Genomic DNA, 20,978 nt, shown 5'->3' with positions numbered 1-20,978 from the left:
TGTTCAGGTAAATTTCGAGGACGAAATTCTCATTAGGAGGGGATAGTTGTAACGACCCAAACTCACTAATAAGGCTTAAGGGCCTTGATTAGTGTGTCGGGAGGGCATGATGGGAATTATGTGTGATTTTTATGATTAAGATGCATGATTATGATTTATAGCATGTTGTATGACTATGTGAATTATATTATGTGATAATTAAGATGTGTGAATTGTACCACGTGGGTGCTGTGATACCAGTGTGATGCACGTGCCGAGACGGTCCTAGAAAAACTAGATAATGGTAAGTGGTGATTTGGTAACCTGCGTAACTGTTAGTAACCATAGAGAGTAACAGGTTTTATGGGGAAGGTGGTAGAATTGCAAAGCTGATGAAAGGACTGGTATGCCCTTGAGGTTTAGTTAGGAAGGGGTATTAGTGGAAGGGTAGAATAGCCATTTGGTAGGATAAATGACCATGAGCTGAAGGGAAAAAGATCATATACGTATAACACTTAGAGAAGGGGGTTTATGCTGAAAATTGGAGACCTAGAGGAAGAGCAAGACTAAGGAAAAAAAGGGAGAAGCTGAATTTAGCTTTTGGAAGAAGAATTGAGGATGATTGAAGTTGTCAAGCAAGCTTAGATCAAGAATATTCAGAGGTAAGATCTTGATTATGATATATCCAAGTTTTAAGTCTGAAATTTTAGATAATGAATGTGAATTGAGGCAAGTTGGTGGCTGGTTTTATGTGATTCCAGAATTGGAAAAAATCAAGGGGGAAGGAGGTTTAGAGCTGGAGGTTGGACTCATCACTCAAGGTAAGGTCTCTGTGTGTTTATTAGGCTTGTTTCTGTTAAGGTATAGGGAGTTTGGAGTGTGGTTTGTGTTTGAGTTCAGGCTGTTCTTAATTTTCTGGTTTGAGTTGTTAAGTGTGAAATTCAAGAGTGAATTCTAGGATTGAAGGTGTGAGTGAGCTTGGGCATGATGTTTCTGGGTTGTTGTGAGGTTTATTAAGGGTTTAGAGTTGGTTTTGGGACTTAGGATGGAGTTTGGGGTGATTTGGAGAGGTTGAAGCTCGGGAAAACGCGAAGGAAAAACCCAGAATTCTGGGCTGCGAAGGCGTGCCGCGGCATGGGTTTTGTGTGCCGCGGCGTGGAGTCCCTGACTGATGGGTGCCGCGGCACAAGGCCAATTTCAGAGTGTCACTTTTGGCAATTTTTGGCCTTTGCTCTGGGGGTTCGAGGGCATGTCTCCGGGGTGTTGTTCTAAGGTTTTGGGGGTTCCGAGAGTGTGGGTTAGGTTCCGGGAAGGTAGTCTTGGATTGGTTAATGACAAAGAATATTATATTTGTGTTGTGATTAGGACTTTGGAGAGGCTCGGAGTAGAGGACCGTGCTTGTGGCTACGTGGCATCGGAAACCAGTGAATTGAAAGGTAAGAAAACTGCACCCGAATGTATGGTTGTGAATGGGACTAAGTGCTCCCGAGAGTTGTATTGTGTCAATGTTGGTATTATGCCAAGGGACACGTAAAAGCGGTCTAAGAGTAACGTACATGATTTTAGCACACGGAGTGCGAATTGGCCACTGGGAGCCAGAAACAATAGGATAACAGAGGGAGCTTCCTGTGAGCGCTAGCCCTGGTTATCGTCTGTGCATTATGTATTATGAGATGAGATGCTTAGTATATGAAATACTTGCCTGATGATATACTTGAGTTTATGAGATGCTTAGTATATGAAATACTTGCCTGATGATATACCTGAGGTTATGAGATGCTATATGTGTAATTGACTTGTTTGCTAGTTGTTCATGCTCTGTTGTTGCTGTGTTTTCTTGCTGGGCCTTGGCTCACGGGTGCTACGTGGTGCAGGTAAGGGCAAGGGCAAGCTGGACCAGGCCTGAGGTGGAGAGCTCCGAGGTGAAATGTACATGGCCAGCCGTTCGATCACCACGGTCGAGGAGTGTGTCAGGACAGAGATTACCTAACAGCTCGTTTTTGCCTTAGTATGGCCAGTCAATGTATTTAAACTTTGTAACTTTTGTAAATGGCTTTTAAACTGTCAATTTTGGGATCCCATGTACATAAACAATGTTTAGTACTGAAAACGTAACTTTTGAGACCAAAACACTTTTAACCCTAGTTCCTTTACTATTCCAGTAACACGCTTTTACTTTAATGACTTGATTAGCAAGTCTGGCATTTTATAAACACACAGTGCAACGGTCTTGGGATCCCATGTACATAAACAATGAATTAGCTCCTATCTTTGCTAAAAGGGTTTTAGAGTTAGATGGTGAGTTGGAGTGAAATGGTTCAATACCTTCCACCTTAAATTTGTAATGTTAGTGCTTTATTGTTCATCAATGGAAGTTCTATTTTTTTTAAAATAACTTGTTGTCTTTCATATATATATTTCTCATCAAAATTACATACCACTGTAAGAAAAATATTTATTATTTAACAACCACACAATGAGCACAAGTGGGACAGTAATTGTAGTAACATGAAAATATGACTTTATTATTGTTTAGTACATTATTTGAGATGGTGACAGTTTGCATTTAACTTCTGAAAAATAGTAAAATTATTTACTTGTTTATTGGTGCCATTATCACACGAATAACAATAAAGTTAATTTCATCATATAATCATAACGAGCAGCATCCTTAATTATTAAGCTTATAAATCCACAGACCAAATATATATAGAGACTAGTATAACAATATTGTCGAACTCGTTTCAGGTTGTTCTCATGTTCACATTATTAATTAGGAAGGCACTATCCTAATGTACGCTGTTAGTTTTGAATTGCCAATTACTATTATTAGACAAAAAGTACACGAAAAAAATCAATTTTACTGTTTACTTTTTTCATCAGAAACAAATGTATATGTGTGTTTCAACTACCCTATACTTTTCTCCAAAGTTAAAAATCCCATCATTATTTAAAGTTGTACAGCATATAAAAGTGCCAAGGGATCAGACCTGGCAATAAAATCATAAAACCACCAATTATTATATTTTTGGGCAACAAAGTTAAACAGATGTAGTAAGGACTCCTTTTTCGGCTTTTGTTTGTAACATCCACTATATGCATACATTACGTACAGAAAGTGAGTTATTGAAAATAGTTCTTACTTTTTTTTTGATGAAAAAGGATTATATTGCAACAAAACAAACCAATACAAACAGTACAAAACCAACTCAAAAGGCTGCTAAATCAACAGGTACAAACAGATTACATACTATCAACAAGAGATGCTAGAGAACAATTCTGCCTAAGAACTTTCTGGCTCAGCCGACCATACAATCTATACTTCACAGCCTTCTTAATCAACCTCACAATATACCAGGGAGTATAAGAACAACCCGAAAAAATGCAAGAGTTCCTGTTATACCACACTCCATAAACTGCAGCAGCCAACACAGCAATATAAATGCTATGTAAAACACTCCTAGGCTTCCTATTGAGCCACTCTTTCCAGTCAGCAAAATGAGACGGCCAGATACCAGTTCCCAACCACCCTTTGAGCAAAGACCAGATTTGCTGAGAAAACCAGCAATCAAAGAAAAGGTGCTGATGCGATTCCTCCACCTGCTCACAGACCGGGCACAACACAGAGACACCAGACACATGGCACCTCACTAAATTATCCCTAGTCAGAAGATGACCCAAAACTGACTGCCACAAGATGAACCTATGCTTAGGGACAGAAAGACAACACCAAACAACCTTAGCAAATGCAACAGGTTGTCTTTGAAGAGTGCTATGTAACAGAACCTTCAGCCGAAGAGAACTATTCACAGTTGCATTAGCCAGCTTAGATTCAGAGACAAATTCCCTTAGGTAACAAAGTTTACGCCAATACCAACACCAAATAGTTCTTACTTACTTATTGGAAGTTTTGGAGACTTTTAATTTCTCAATTAAATAATTTTAGTGGGTTGTAATAAATTATAGCATATGACACATAAATAGGGTCATTCTTCACTGGTAGTATTTTGAGTTTGACAACCAACAATATAGTTTCAAGTATTGGTGAGCAAATAGGCGAGGTGTGGTTTTTATTTTATTTTTATTTTTTAAAGCATTGCCTGATTAAGAATTGAGTTTCTATATTTTTTTGATCTTATATTTTGTTTAATTGCATTTTTTTTTATGTGTTTTGTAAAATGATTCAAATGGACTCTTAAATCCAATTTTGATGAATAAAATATTAAATATAACAACACAGTTGTTTAGTAAAATGATTGTGTTGTTGTTATGATTTGTTAGTTTGATGAATTATTTGTAATTTTAGTTCAAAAAAAAACTTTAATCAAAATCGGATTTATGTGTCTATTTGAACCATTTTACAAAATACTGAGTCCAAAAAATAATTTATTAAAACACATTATCCAAATAAGTAATAAGACAAAATATATAGTAAAAAAAAAGTATAATCCGTGAATTATTTTATTTAAAGGAATTTACTTATTTGGTACCCTATGTTTTTGCAAAGTATCATTTTGGTACCTTTTGTTTTCAATAATGCTCATATAGTACCATGTATTTTAAAATTATACATATTTGATACCCTAGACTCAGATTTGATAGATAAAATTTTGTCAATATGATCAAACTGTCATCAGTTATATGAATTAAGTAATTAAATTTAAATTTGGAACTTCTATAATTGACAGCAGTTTGATTAAATTAGTAAAATTTTATTAATTAAATTTGAGTTTAGGGTATCAAATATGTACAATTTTAAAATACAAGGTACCATATGAGCATTATTGAAAACAGAAGATACCAAAATGATACTTTACAAAAACATATAGTAAGAAATGGTTACCTAGCCTTTATTTAACTGTATTTTGTAAGTTGTGGATTGGTAAAAAAAATTCTCATCTGTATTTCTTACCCACACCATATGTTTAGGCTTAATTTCAAGAGCAAAAGCTAGCTAGGCATAGGGACAACAGTACCACTGTTCTAATTTATTTATTTATTTTTAACACGTCATTATATAGAATTAAAGGTTATAAAAATATATGCCAAGAGAAGAGCTGGCTCTAGTTGGTATAGACTAGAGATCCAATAATACAAGGAAAACGAACAAGATTATAAAGAAGAAAAAAAGTAATATGAGAATAGTATAGATAGTAAATTACAGGATGTCACGACCAATTATAATGTTACCAAATAATTGGTTTCATAAGGTTTTGTAGTAATGTAGAAAAAATATGGTGAGAAAATGTGACAATGCCACGAAGACTTTTGAAAACCATGCCTACGATACGAATGAAAGCTTTATTCTAGTCGTTTTATTATCTCTATTTCTAATCACACTATCAATAGGATTTGTAGAGCGTGGGGTTGGTTTATACGTGTGACACATGTGTGTATTTATAACATCTGACAAATTATATGTTTATATATATATTTATATTAGGTAGAAACAAGATATAAGGCATGTTTTAAAGTTGTAAACATCATTTATAATTTTAATAAAAATTAGTTTATTATTATTTTTTTAAAAATATATATATAATATAATGAATTATAATTTTATAGTATATATAAATATTTATATTAATAATATCTACATATATAACATTTAAACACAGCATTAACATAAATATATATATATACACGGTTACATGACATATATATATATAAATTACAATAATATTTAAAAAGAAATTAATAATAGAAATAAAATAAGAATAGAAAAAGTCATAGTGTAGACAGTATTATACATACATTAACTATTTTTAGTTTCTAATATATCTCGCAATGCCTTTTGGTGAATTTGATGAAGAAAAAAAGTTTCAATCATTTGATAAAAAACAAACTATCACATAAATTTATAAGATAAAAAAATGATATATATATGTCTTTATTATTTTTAAATAAATATGATTTAATTATTTAAATTATCATAAAATATCTTATTTTGATTAATTAATTAGTTAATTTTTGTTCTAGTTTTTTAATTTGGCGGTGATAACAAGATATTATATATTATACGTTTAATATAATATTAATATTATACGTGGATTTTAAATTTAAGTTTGTCACTAGTTGATAGTAGATTATATTATATTATATATTTAATATGATATTTGTTGACTATCTTTTTCACTATCAACCTTAAAACGAGAGGTTAAAGAAAATAAACAACGAGAGCACAATAATTTTTACGTGGTTTAGGCTATAAAAGAGCCTTAGTCCACGAGTCTCTGGTATTAAGAGAATTGGAAGCTTATTGAGGCAAGCTCCAATAGAGTTTTTTCAGGCAACGTTTAGATTGCTCGAAGTACAAGGTTTTTTTCTCTCTAAAAACCGAACCCTTTACAATGAGACTCACAACCATATTTATAGAGGCTGGGGTCATTAATACTAATCATTTATAATTAATACACAATTGGCTAATTACAACAAAGGCTATGGCCCACGCGAATCTTACGGGGCCCATTGCAGAAAACCAAACCCCAACTTTATGGGGAACATATCTACGTCTGTCAAGGTGCGGCACACATTCGCCCATGTCAGGCGGCGTTGTGGAGAATGCCGATTGTCGGGTGTACGAACTTGACACCACTAATCAAGGACTGCATAAAGCTGTCAAATGATCATTTGGCGGCCCACGATTGCAGTAGTGTCTATCTTAGGTCCGAGAACCAGAACCTCGGACCTCGGGGATGACTGAGGGAGGATAGCTATTTCCGACGTGGCTTCACCTGGAGAACCCCTAGCTTTGAGGACAGACCTCGGAGGGTAATCTACCTTGAAGGCGCTCACGGCTTACCAGTTGGCCTAGAAAGGTAGCCTCGCCTGCAAGAATTCTCGCCCCGAAGGGAGACCTCGAGGGGTAGCATACTCCGAAGATGTCTACGAATATCCGAACTAGTCACTGTGAGTTGCCACGTGTCGGGAGGTGAAAATACAGACAACACTTTCCCCCCAAGTCTCTACTCGCCCTCGGGAAATGGAGACTTAAATTAGGAGGAGCGATTTGAAAAAGTGGGGGGAAAACATTTAGGCTTTCCTTTGACATCACTCTGAAAAGAAAACCCCCCGTGTTAACACCCCATTGTTGGGCCCGTCAATCCTTGCATTTAATGAGGGGTCAACTCCACGATCCTAAACGTCCACTCCATATCTGAGGCGTCTTTTCCAAAAGACAATGATCACGATTTGCACCGCTTGGACCCTGACCGTTGGATCGCCCTCATGGTACTATCAGGGTAAACAATCTGACGGCCATGGGGTGGTTGCTTCCCTACTAAGCTCTATTGGGTATAAAACTCAAAGAACCATTCTTCAGCCTCCCACTGTAGCCATAAGAAGAATCAAAACCGTCACAAAAAAAATCTCTTCTCTCTTGCCCTTCCCTTACCTTCAACCATTTTCCCCAGCAGCTCTGGACGATTGCCATGAATTGTCCTACTTCTGGGCAAACGACAAGCGATAATTCAGAGTTAGGACTCACCTCAGCACCGATCTGCGCTTCATCTCGAGTAAGTACCTTTGACTTGTCTTTCTGTTTTTGTGCATGTTTGAGGATTTAGGATGCATGCTTAGGAACGTCAATGGTATGGCATTTGAGAGGTTTTTTTTTTGGCTTTCACGAGTCATTTTAGGTACATTTCGATATTAGGAACGGTCAAAATGGCCCTCAAATTTTTTATGTCACTTTCATGTTTCTAGACCTGCGACCGAAATCTGGGGAATTCCCAAATTCCAGTAAGTTCATCACCTCGGGCCTGTCCTTAGGCGACGAGGACACCCCGCATTTCCAAACATTTTCCTCTTCTCCTCGAGCAGTATCCTTAGAGTCATCCGTTTTTTGGCCATCTTTCCTTCGGTCAAAATACTAATTGTTTGGTTTTTGTCTCAGATATCTGAGGAACTTCTACAATTGCATGAGCACGGTTTCTACCTCTTTGACCAGGAAATCTCTGACATGGCTCGTGAACAAGGTGCCTCCGGGGATGGTGCGAGGGCGGAAGTCCGGGAACCAGCCAAGGAGTTGGTCGTTCGTGCCGACAGCCCAGTGGCGGAGAGGCCCAAAACGCCCAGCTTTAGGGGGTTACCGTGGAAGAAGTCAACAGAGCCTTGATTCCACACCCTCCTCAGACGTACGAGTGTGATGGGTTTGAAGCGGAGGTCTATCATACCCTACTCCGACACTCCAACACCTTGGAGGCCATCATGAGGCACTACTCGGTCGGGGACAAGTGTCTCATGCATCTTTGTCGGGAGTCCGAGAGGGCACACTGCAGCGTCAATGGCATTGGCGTCTGGAGTCAGGCCCACCTGATGGCTGGGGCCACCTTGCCCCTAAAACAGTACCTCGTAAACTTTTTGAAGTTCGTGGGGATAGCTCCTTTCCAACTCTCCCCCAATTCCTATAGGGTGCTCGCGGGGATGTATGTATTTCTACAGCTTCCCCACCACCCCGACGAAGAAGAAACCCAACCGAGATGGGTACTATGCTCTGGCGAAGTATGCTGCCTCATCTCTCGACTACAAGGCTTCTCACCACAACGAGAACCATTCTCAGGACTTCAAAGATTCCTTTTTCTTCACGAACGATTTTTTGACTCGTAACAATATGAACCTAATCCTCGACTTCTCTAGAGTTAGCGAGTATCTTCCCAATCATTTTATTTTCATGTTTTTGGGGTTCTTTTGTGTTCTGCACTTAGCCATTTTTATGAATAGGCCCCTTCCGCCAGACTCTTCAGGTGATGAAATTCATCCCCGACCAAGATCTAGACCTTAGCCTCCTGGTGACGGAAGCTAATCTCATTGGGCCAGGGCTCCTCAGCGAGGGACAAAAAATCAGCAACCTTGAGCTGACTAAGTACCGCCAGTCCAAGAAGTCTCGGGAGTTGACATCCCATCACATTAACTACATTGATGGGAAAGCTCGGGCGATTTTGTACCAACAACTTGCGAAGGAACGGCTGGAGAACATGTGCGTCGTAGAAGAAGCCCAAGAAGCCCAGGATAATCGGGAGCTCGAGGAAGAGCTTCAGGCGAGGATGGAGGTCTTTCACCTTGCTCCAGGCAAACTACCCCTCACTCTAAACTATGCTCCCCTCCTAGGGGATAGAATAAGTCTCGAGCACGTTTGGGCTTCCCCTACTCTCCTTCACTGTGGCCATATTTCACATCGGTATTGGACTAGGGAAGAGCTTCATGAATATTTAGATCTAATAGGCGTGTACCTTCACCACCCGAGGAGACAAATGCCTCCTCGGGGCTTTGTACCCTTAGACCGATTGACATCTTTCAACTCTAATTGGTTCTGCCAATATGGCACCAACATGAGTTGTGGGACCGGGGATAGGATTGGACACCCTCAATGCCTACACCGAGGCTCAACTCATGGTGGGCCTTCGAGGAGCCTTCATTACTGTGTTACGTTATTGTGGAATATGCACTAACCATTCATTTTTTCTTGCAGATCATATGGGACTAGCTGATATTGCCTGATCCACCTTGAGACAGGGAGCACCCTCGAGCTCTTCAGCTGCAGGGGGGCCATCGCATTCCCGGGAGAATTCAGAACCCTCTCCACCAGCCAAGAGGTGGAGAGTTCCTACTCCCCCTGCGGGAGTTCCTGCGGTTGACTTGCCCCCGGTCTTGGAGATCCCTTCCTCACCTGCTAAAGACGAAGTGGTCCAAGGCTCAGACCATGAGGTGGTGGCACCCCGCACCCGTCTTCTGGTGTACTCCAAGAGGTACTAGGGGGCCCTGCTGAAGCAATATGAGAGGATGCTTCAGCATTTCAAAGCGAGGATGGAGGAAGGCAATAAGGTTCCCTATGAGACCGTGGAGGCCCTCCGCCAACTGAAGCTGCCAGAGAGAGACCAATTGTTCCTCCAATAGGTTGAGCCGAGATGGAGACCATATTATCTACCAAGCTAGGGGAGGTTGTTGCCCCTTTCACTTTTGAGCTCCCTCAAGAGGTTAGTTCCACCATTTGTGAGCTGACCACCCGCAGTTTTGCTCAACTGGGCGACAATAATGAAGCTTACCTCGTGGCTTCGTGTCGGTATGGCTCTGTCCAGGTAAGTCATTGATTCTCTATGTTCCAATTTATTCCAACAATTCTTGAGCTAATCTTTTCCTTTTTTGTAGTCCGCCTTGGCTTGCTACGCTTGGGAGATATCATCATGGAGAAATCCTATCAACTCCAACAATCCTAGGACAAGGTAACGTCCCTTAAGGAAAAGCTCTAAAGGCCCCAAGAAGAGCTTGCTCGAGTTCAGGCTGCCTTGGAAGCCAAGCAAAAACACTCTTGGGAGCTTGCAGAGGTTGTCCAAAAGGCCACCGAGGGCATGCGACGAGCCCAAGAGGAGGCCAAGATGGCCACGTCCGAGGTCACCCAAGGGGTCCTTGAAAACTCCCAACTTTAGGAGCAGATTAAGGAGGCTATCGACTGGGCCAAACTTGGTGAGAGGAAAGCCCTCCAAGCCATGGAGATGAATAGGTCATCTCAGCGGCAGGTGGACAATCTTAAGAAGGAAGTCGAGACTATCACCGAGGACGCCTTCTATGTGGACTGGTACCACAACCAAGATATGAGCTTGGATTTTACTGGAGATCTCGAGAAGTATAAAATCCTCTTCGAAGAATGTCTCTGAGTGACCTAGGCTACGGAAGCTACTCTAGTTTCCAGGGCGACCCAAGAGGCTTAAACGTTTGAGGTGACTGCCTCTGCTGAGGTGGCTCAAGTAGCCGAGGCAACTCCAACTTCCAAGGCGGTCCAAGCTGCGGTCCACCAGGCAGGGAGTGCCCCGAGGAAAAACCCGATCATCGACCTAGTGGAAGCGGTCCTCGAGGATAGTTAAAGCCCGAGTCCCCGAGTAGATGTCGCCATTTATGTTTTTACTAATGCATGTTTTTATTTTGTACAGACTATAATGCATTTCCTTTAAATGAGATTTTGTCCCTCTGATGAAATCGACTTCTCTCAATACTTAGGCAATTTTTATGCGCATAGTGTTGTTCTATAGGCACGCGGTCCTCGAGAGTAACTTTAACGCTGACAAAATGGTCATTTAATAGGATCTTACATCCCCGAGTTCCAACAACTCAGGACGGGGCTTGCCCATGGTACTTAGAGCATGAGGATTTTCCTTTAGTTCGTCGTAATGTTGCATTCACGAGAATAAGAACCCTAGGTCATGTTTTATTTGGTTTGGTTCTATAAGCACTCAAAACATTTTAAACACTTGACTTGGTTCTATAAATTCAACGTGACCTGATCACCACAAGAACAAGAAGTCCGTGAATACTTCACTGTCAAACTGCAATCCATTTTCGAAGACTATCTTCCTCGGGAGCCCGTATTAACAGACTATGTTCTTAATGACGAAGTCCAATGTAACGCCCTACTACCTTAGAGTCATTACTAAGTGAGTTTGAAAATGGAAATTGTGCAACTAACAGACTCTACGAGGTTTCTAAAACCAAAAGCGTGACTAAACCAGAGTTTAAGGCTGTACTCTTTGAAAATGTTTAGTTTCATTGAAAACATTAAGTATCAAACATCTGGGATCCCAAAAATAAGGTTTACAAAATATTTACAACTCAAAAATAGATTTACACCAGGTTAACTATCAAAAGAATAAGTTAATACAGCCATATACAAAATGCCCCCAACCAAAGCAGTCGGGCAAGCCGAACATGTACGCGCCGCCCCCACGCTCTCCATACTCATGGCCGGTTGACTGACTCCTTGCTTTTACCTGCCACGCAGAGCACCCGTGAGCCGAAGCCCAGTAAGAAAACTCATACAGTATATAACATATGCATAGAATATAGCTGACATATAATCCACTGATAAATAGGAAAGCCATCAGACTGAACAAGCACGGCCATGCCGCCCCAGAGGCCTTACCAAAGCCTGGGGTCTCGGTCCTTACCGTAAGGATAACTCATGTATCCCTTGGGTCCTACCCTGGCTATAAGCACTCCATGTGCTAAGTGTTACTTCCGGCCCCAAGGCCGTTCTCGGCCTTCGCCGCTCTCGGCCTTAGCCGTTCATTTCATTATATTCATACATATAGTACATTTCGATATAATCATTCCAACATATAATAATTTATTTAAGGTTATACATTCGCACATAATACAATCTAGGGCCATGCCCTGAAATACCCTGTGGGCCCATGCCCTGTCCTCGGGTGTTACGGTTTTCTTATCTTTCAATTTGATAGCCTTGATCACCTGACTCCTCGAGCACGATCCTACTTGAGCCCTAGCGCTTACCTAAGCAAAATCCATAATTCAAAGTCATTACCAAACCTCAAGTCCAAAACCTAGCCTCGGGACCAATCCCGAGTCCCCGGGAAGTCCTAGATCCCCAAAACAAAGTGGTGGAATCGAGCCTCGAACCCTAGGTCAAAATCCCTCAACAAAAGCCCAAAAATCCCCTTCTGTGAACAGTGCAGCGCTACAGCGCTCTAAAGAGGGCGCTGTAGCGCTACAAGCAGAACCACACCCCCCAGAAATAGGGGCTAGCGCTACAACGCCCACTGACTAGCGCTGTAGCGCTAGTTGCAGCCAGACCACACCCAAAAATCGTTTCTGCGATTTTCCTTCAACCATTTCAACCCCAAACTTGTCCAAACCTTTTCCAAACCCAAAAAAAAACTTATCAACACCTCACACTCATCCCAAGCATCCCAAGAACTCATACCCCAAGCTCAAGCAACCCAAAACTCAAGATCTACCATAATGAACCCTAAAACCAGAAATTCATTCAAACAACAAAGATAAGGTCTTAGAAATCATACCGTGGATGGAAATTCGACCTTGAGTTGAACCCTAGACCTCCTTAGCTTGATCCTTCACAACCTTGACCTGATTTCCCCAAAAATCCCATCTATTTAGCTCAAATACACAGCTCAAACCAGTCAAGCCCTAAAACTGAAATCTCCAAGAACTTACCTCAAATTTCCGATGTGATCTTGCTAATCCCTTGCCAATCCTCAAGTCTAGCTTAGGATCCTTGATGCTCAGCCTACCCTAGCTCTCCACTGAGCTTAACTCCAAGAAAAATGAAGGGAAATGGTGGGAGAGCCACAAACCGATTCTTTTGGAACAAACCCTTCTGTTTTCTCTCTTTTCCTTTTTTCTTCCTTCTTTCTTTCTTTTTTTTTTCAGCCTTAACTCTTTTCTACTAATTCCACTAAGTATAAAGCCCCCCTTTAACTTATCTCTAACAAGCCTAAAGACCAAAATGCCCTCCCTAATAATTCTAAACCTTTTTGCCCATGTAGGGACATTTTAGTCCTATCACCCAAATTCCCACTAATTCCTCAAGTGTTCCTAATAATTCCCGCTCGCTACCCAATACCTGATTAATCACCAATTATACATTCCTCATCATCAAGATTAACCTCAATATACTTTCCAAATTCTCATTTAAACTCCCCAGGCTTAACCCAAGCCGGGTATAGATTCCCGCTTTGACTTTTCCGCTAACCCGCTCATTCTAGGATCGTCTCGAGTCACAGATCACAGATATCAACACAGTCATGCCCAAAATGGCCAAATTACAAATATTCTCATTCTAAGATAATCAGGTCTACATGCATACTAATTCACATAGTCATGCGTCTCAAATAATCAAATAGTCATATAACGTGCATTAAATCATAATCATGCATTAAACTCATTAAAGTCACACACAAAATCCCATTATGCCCTCCGGGCACACTAATCAAGGCCCTTAAGCCTTATTTGCGATTTTGGGTCGTTACATCCAAGGCCTTTTCAGACGTGATCGTAGCGAGTGGCTCGACCTTAACCCACTTTGTGAAGTAGTCAATTGGAATATTTCACTCTTCCCTTTCCTGTGGGCAGGGATTGTTATATTATTTCATATAATATAATATTAGATTAAATAATGTGACAAAATGTGATTTGTCACACCTTGTAACATATTATTGAGAGTCACAAAATTGGACTAATGTGTGTGCCCAAATGTGACATATTTTGGAGTTACAAAATCAGTTACAAATTTGTAACTCCCAAATATTACCCAATAATGTGTATATTATATGTTACACATTTGAGATTGGATTTCATAAAGTCATGATGATATATGACTGTTGGAGACATGTTTTTAACTCCCAATAGGTGTTTGGAGGTTACATAATCATGTGGGAAAGGATTTGGGACGTTTTGGAAAAATGACTTTTTTGTGCTGAAAATGGCCTGTGGCCGCGGCCACTGACTTTCAGTGGCCGCGGCCTGGGGGACAGAAGCCAGTGGCCGCGGCCAGTGAGGCTGACAGCCTATGTGAATTTTCAGTTTTTTTCCAAATTGAACGGTTCTAACATCCCAAATAACTCCCAAATCTCCATTTTAATTCCATAAGCATCCAATTAAACATTGGTAACAACCATGGGGGTTGGTGGAATTTGAAATTCAAAGGGGTATCTCAAACTCTATAAATAGGAGCCTAATGCTCACTTGTATGACACACCATTTTTTCATCCACAAAGCACTTGGCTGAAAAATACACCTTGAGGCTTGATAATTCCAGAGAGCTATTTCCTAGAGAGATCCCTTAGTGCTTAGAGAATAGGGGGAAATAAGCTTTTGGACAAAGGTCTTGAACCTTGTTCAAGTTGGTGATCCTCACTACTCTACACTTTGGTTGTGTGAGAGTTAGTTTGTGTTTTCATTCTTTTGTTCTTCTTATTTACTTGTATTGTTATAGTATTGAGTTTGTAATCTTCTTCTTCTACATCTTTTTATTTACTTGTATTTTGAGCAATTGAGTTGTAATACTTATTTAATCAATATTATCTTGTCCATTGTATTTTTGCATAGAGTTGTATTTGGTTTTTTCCATAATTCCTTTGAGCAATAATATATATTCTCTAACAGGGACCCGATAAGGTCGATACCCTAGACAGCAAAAGGCCATGGACTGGTCATCTACGTAAGCTCATTTGGAGGTGTCAGGGGATGTTTGCAAAGTGGTGGCACTTGTCGCATTTCTTGACATAATACATCGCATCTACATTCATGGTGGGCCAAAAATATCCTTGCCTCAAGATCTTTTTGGAAAGGCTTTGCCCCCCAGTGTGGTCTCCGGAAAAACCTTTGTGTTCCTCTCAGAGTATCAGGCTGGCTTCTTGTTTGGACACACATTGGAGCAAAGGAAAAGAATAACCTCACCGATATAGCTTACTGTCCATGATTACGTACCGAGGTGCCTGATAGAGCAGCTTCTGAGCTGCCTTCTTATCTTGAGGCAGCTCCCTGGAGACATGATATTTTACTATTGGTTCCATCCACCCATCTTGGGGTTGTATAGCTTCAACATCATCGGGAGCTGAGATGCTTGAAGCATTCAAGTAATCAATGGGGACCACATTGATCAACTGAACGTCTTTGGTGGTGGCCAACTTAGCCAGGGCGTCAGCATTGGAATTCTATTCTCGCGGCACCTGCTGAATAGTGAATCTTCTGAAGTTATGCAGCATTTCATGAGCCTTTGCTAGATACACTGCCATTTTTTTCCCTAGGCCTGGTACTCTTCCAGTACTTCGTTTACCACGACTTGAGAATAGCTAAAAATCTCAAGGCCCTCGGCTTTGAGCTCAAGTGCTACTCAGAGCCCAACGATTAAGGCTTCGTACTCCACTTCATTTTTAGAGGCGCTGAACCCAAAGCGGAGGGCACTGTGCACTTTGTGCCCCCCCCCCCCCCCCCCCCCCCCCGGGGAAACCAAAATGAGTCTAGCTCCGACACCATTTTCGTATGAAGACCCGTCCACAAACAACTTTCAAACTGGTCCGACCACTAGGATACCTTCAGGCTTCTCATGATTCCTTATGCACTCGATGATTAAATCGACAAGTGCTTGACCATTTATAGCAGTCCTCGGCTGGTAGGTGATGTCGAATTGACTCAACTCCACCGACCACTTCAAGAGTCTTCCCGATGACTCTAGATTTTGAAGGACTTGCATAATTGGATGGTTTGTGAGGACCTTAATTGGATGTGCCTGGAATTAGGGTCTTAGCTTTCGAGAGGCAACATTAAGCAAAAAGTTAACTTCTCCATCAGCGGATTCCTAGATTCTGCACCAATGAGTCTTTTGCTAACGTAGTAGACGAGGTGCTGAACACGACCTTCCTCCTGCACCAATGCAGTACTGATAGAATTCTCCGATACAGCCATATAGAGCAGGGAAGGTTCTTCGTCTACTGGCTTGGACCGAATTGGGGGATTTTCCATGTGCGCCTTGAGCTGCTGGAATGCATTTTTGCACTCTTTCGACCATTCAAATCTCTGACTCCCTCGGAGAACATTAAAGAAAGGGATGCACTTGTCCTTTGCCTTGGAGACAAAATGACTCAAAGTTGTGATCCTTCCTGTCAGGCATTGAACATCTTTATGCTTATGAGGAGATGGCATCTCGATTAGGGCCTTGATCTTCTCGGGGTTTGCCTCAATTCCCAGAGCACAGATAATAAATCCTAGGAACTTTCTGGAGGCAACCCCAAATGTGCACTTTTGGGGATTTAATTTCATTCTGAACTAGTGGATCATCGAGAAATCCTCCGTCAAGTCATCCATATGGTTGGGAGCTGTCCTTGTAACGTCCTAAATTTTCTAATAAGGCTCAAGGCCTTGATTAGGGGGCCAGGAGGGCCATAAATGATTTTATATGTGATTATCTGCATGATTATGTGAGTTATATTATTATATGATGATAATTGCATGCATGTGGGCCCACTACTTATTAGAAGGGCATTTTCATAATTTTGGCTGTTAAGGGCGTATTTGTATATTTATGTGCAGGTATGTGATATATGGGTGACACCACATTATTATGTGGATATGTTTAAGCTATTCGGCATGAGATGATCCTAGGATGAAAGTTAGCGGTTTGATCATAATGAGATTAATTACCGGGCTCGGGTGAGCCTAAGGGTAAATTGGTGTATAGTACATTACCGAAAATGAGCAGGTAATGGGGTATGATTTAATAATTATTTGAGGATATTGGGAATAATGGGAATTGGAGGACATTAATTATGATTAACGAGATAGGTGGGAAATGAAAATTATACCCTTGTTTAGCTTTGAAGTCTTTAAATGGCCTTAAGGGCAATTTGGTCATTTAGACCATTAGATAAATTGAGCCAAGGAAGGTTGTGGAATAAGCTGGGAAAAAAAAAAAGGTTTCTCTTTCTCTCTCTCGATTGCTTCTCTCTTTCTCTCAGTTGGATTTTGAGGTAGAAATATAGAATTGAAGCATAATAATTTGAGGTTTGAGGGCTTAGAAGTGTGTTCAGCAATTGAAAGGGTTCAATCCATATCTGAGGTAAGGATTATAAGTTTAATATCTGGTTTTACTCTGTTTTTAAGGTTATCCTTTTAGGTTCAGAGTTTGAATGTGTAATTGGGTGTTTGGGGATGTTTTAAGTGTTACAGAGCTTGGGTTTTGTTGTTAAACTAGTGATAATGTTGTGGTCATGATTGATTGTGATATTGGGATTCGTTTGATGAGTTTTGGTTGAGGTTTGGATTGAGAAAAATGTAGGGGAGCTGGGTTCGCAGGGGCAAGTTGTGACTTGAATGAACCCAAGAGCCTCCCCTGGGCTCTGCCTGGCAGGCGCACTGCGACCCTCAAGGGCAAGTTGCGGCCCGCCCATGGCACCCAAACAGGGCGCTCTCTGTCTTGGGGGTGCGTCGTGGCCCTTGGAGGGCAGGTCGCGGCCCGCCATTCTTTATTTAATTTACGCTCGAACCTGAGGTAAGAAAACTACACCCAGTATGTGATGCAATTGATACATGAGAGTACGACATGGCATAAATGTTGAATATGGAATTGATCAGAGCCTGAGTCTCTATAATTGTGCATGATTATGAATATGTCTTTGATTATTGATTAAGCATGTTGAATGCCTTATGTCTGGATATTTGACATATGATATATGTCTATTTGCATTACCTCATTGAGGAAGCATTGACTTATTAGTCAGAAACGACAAAGGTGTTTAGTACTGGTCGGGAAGCATAGACTTATCAGTCATAATCGGCAATAGTATTGAGCGCTGGTCGTATGAAATTTACTTATGAGTCAAGAGCGGCATTAGCGTTCTGACCATAGGCTAAAATGATTAGATATAATCAACATGAGCATTAAATGCTTGACTGACCTATTGGTTGAAGAAAACTAAAGCGCTTGGCTAGCCTAAGGCTAGTTACTTAGAGTCAGGGCTAAAAGGCTCAAGAAACTGACATGTCACATGGCTTAGGGCGCATGACCCCAGAGAGACTTATTAGTCATCTATTCCGGGTGCAGTTCCCCAGAGAGACTTATTAGTCATCTATTCAGGGTGCAATTCCCCAGAGAGACTTATTAGTCATCTATTCAAGGTGCAGTTCCCCAGAGAGACTTATTAGTTATCTATTCAGAGCGCAGTTCCCCAGAGAGACTTATTAGTCATCTATTCGGGGCGCAGTTCCCCAGAGAGACTTATTAGTCATCTATTCAGGGCGCAATTCGCCAGAGAGGCTTACTAGTCATCTATTCAAGGCGCAGTTCCCCAGAGAGACTTATTAGTCATCTACTCAGAGCGCAGAACTCCATAAACATTTATTTGTACTTGTCTGCATGCATGAATAGGGTTATTACTTCTAGGAATGCTTATTATGATTTGGTGACATGTTATTGTCTGCTTATTAGCATGTTTGAGTTTTCTTGCTGAGCTTTGGCTCACGGGTGCTATGTGGTGCAGGTAAAGGTAAAAGAAAGCTAGACCATCCTTGAGTTGGAGAGCTTAGGTGACGATGTGTACATATGTAGTTGCTCGACTACCACGGTCGAGGGTTTAAAGAGGAACTAGGGTTAAACCCTATTTTGCTGCTTAGGTCTGCTGGTTGTAACTCTTTTATTGTAATTAACCTTTAAAATGTATATTGGGTTCCGAATGTATACAGTAAACATTTTAGTGAAACGTTGTATATTTGACCAAAATTTTTATCCCTAAACCGTTAATCACACTTAGTTGCACAATTATGGCCAAATGACTAGGTTAGTGAGTTTAGCACTGTTTAAAATACATAGCGTAACGATCCCTGGGTAGTAGGGTGTTACAACTTGGTATCAGAGCGAGCTAAGGTTAAGGGTTCCTGTAGACAAGCTGGGCATGCACACTCGTCACTAAAGACAAGCTTCACCCAAGGTTTGGTAACTATTTATGTGGTTATGTGCTTAACTACTTAAATAGAATGTAAATGCTTTACCTGTATGCCTTATTAGGGAGCATAAGAATATGTTAGGAGACCTTGAATATTGATATTATTATATGATTACTTGCTTAGTGAATATATGAATGTGTTATTGCATACTGGAATTGAAAGCATGGCATGTACGCTGGAAGAGCAGCGGTTCTGAATTGATGTATGAATGTTGTGGGCATGTATTTTGGTACCGCAGTGGTATATGAATGTGGTGTTGTGTGATTGTTCCCGTGGGGGAAGACTTTTGAATGTGCTTATCATGCTTAATGGATCAAGCTATTGACTGCAGACTGATCAGAGGTTATGTACCCAAAGAAGTTAATGGGACCTGATGGTGGTTATATCGAGGGTGGGTATTATAGCCAGGGCCTGAGTTCTTCACCTGCCTCTCAGAATTTGCAGCAGGTGTTTACAGATATGCAATTAAGATTGCAGAGGCAAGAGGAAGGGGTTAGGTGTTTAAAACAACAACAGGTTCTGTCAGGGAATACCTCTTCCTTGCTATGCTAGGAGTGGCACCAGTATTGGCTCAACCTAGGGTTGAGAACAGGTGGAAATTTCTTTGTGGTAGTTTCCTGGAATATTACCCTCCAGGTTTTTAGGGAATCCTAGATCCATTCAGAGCTGAGCAATGGATGGGCATGATCAGTTCTATTCTCGATAGTATGGGAGTGGTATGTCACGATAGGGTGATCTATGCTACATATGTATTATGGGAATATGCCCGAACGTGGTGGGAAGTGGTATCCCGGACACGAGATACAGCTGTGATGAACTAGAAAGAATTTAGGCAGCTATTTAATGAAAGATATTACTGTGATGCAGTTAAGACTGCTTAGACAAATGAGTTTCTGAACCTGGTTCAGGGAAATGCAACAATAACTGAGTATGTTAATAGATTCGATGGATTGGCCAAGTTTTATTTTGATATGGCACCCACGGATGTAGCTCAGAAGGAAAGGTTTATCCAAGGATTGAATCCCAGAATAGCTTAGGGCGTTAGAGTCGCCCCAGTACATGAAATCTCTACCTACACTCAGGTGGTAGGGAATGCTCTTGCTCTTGAGAGCATAGGAAACGAGATTGTGAAGGAGAGTGTTGGAGAGTGTAATGCTCAAGTAGTGATACCTCCATTGGTTGGATCAGATAGGGGCAGAGATCCCAGTGTTCAGGAAAGAAGAGTTATCAATGTATTCAGTACCTCTGGTTTAGGAAAGGGGTTCTGAAGTGCTGCAGTACGCCATCAGGGCAAGGACAAAAATTAGAAATTTTACCCAAAATGCACTTGGTGCAAGAGGTATCATCTGAAGGAATTCCGAGCAAAGGCATGTTTCTTCCGAGCAAAGGCACCTCATTAAGGATTGCCCAAGATTGAGGACAGATGAACCAAAGGGGGCGGACAGCTCGACTCTAGCTCGAGAGTTCGCTCTGACACAGTCAGAGTCTGAGACTAAGACTGAAGCTGAGGCCAGTTCCTCAATAGTGGCAGGTCAGCTTCTTAGTTCTTATTTTTTTATACTATGTTGATTAGTTTTGGTGTCATGTTGTTCTTTGCTTTGTTGCATCTAGAGAGGCCTAGACTTGATATGCAGGTTACATGATTATGCTGTGATGAGAATGTGATACTCTATTGGTAATTTTAAGAGATGGGTTAGGTTATGGTGAGAGGGGACTCATCAGTTGAAATGATGGGGTTGGTTATGACTGAC

Source organism: Humulus lupulus, chromosome X (genome assembly GCF_963169125.1).
Source record: "Humulus lupulus chromosome X, drHumLupu1.1, whole genome shotgun sequence".
Lineage (NCBI taxonomy): Eukaryota > Viridiplantae > Streptophyta > Magnoliopsida > Rosales > Cannabaceae > Humulus > Humulus lupulus.
This window is presented reverse-complemented; position numbering follows the sequence as displayed.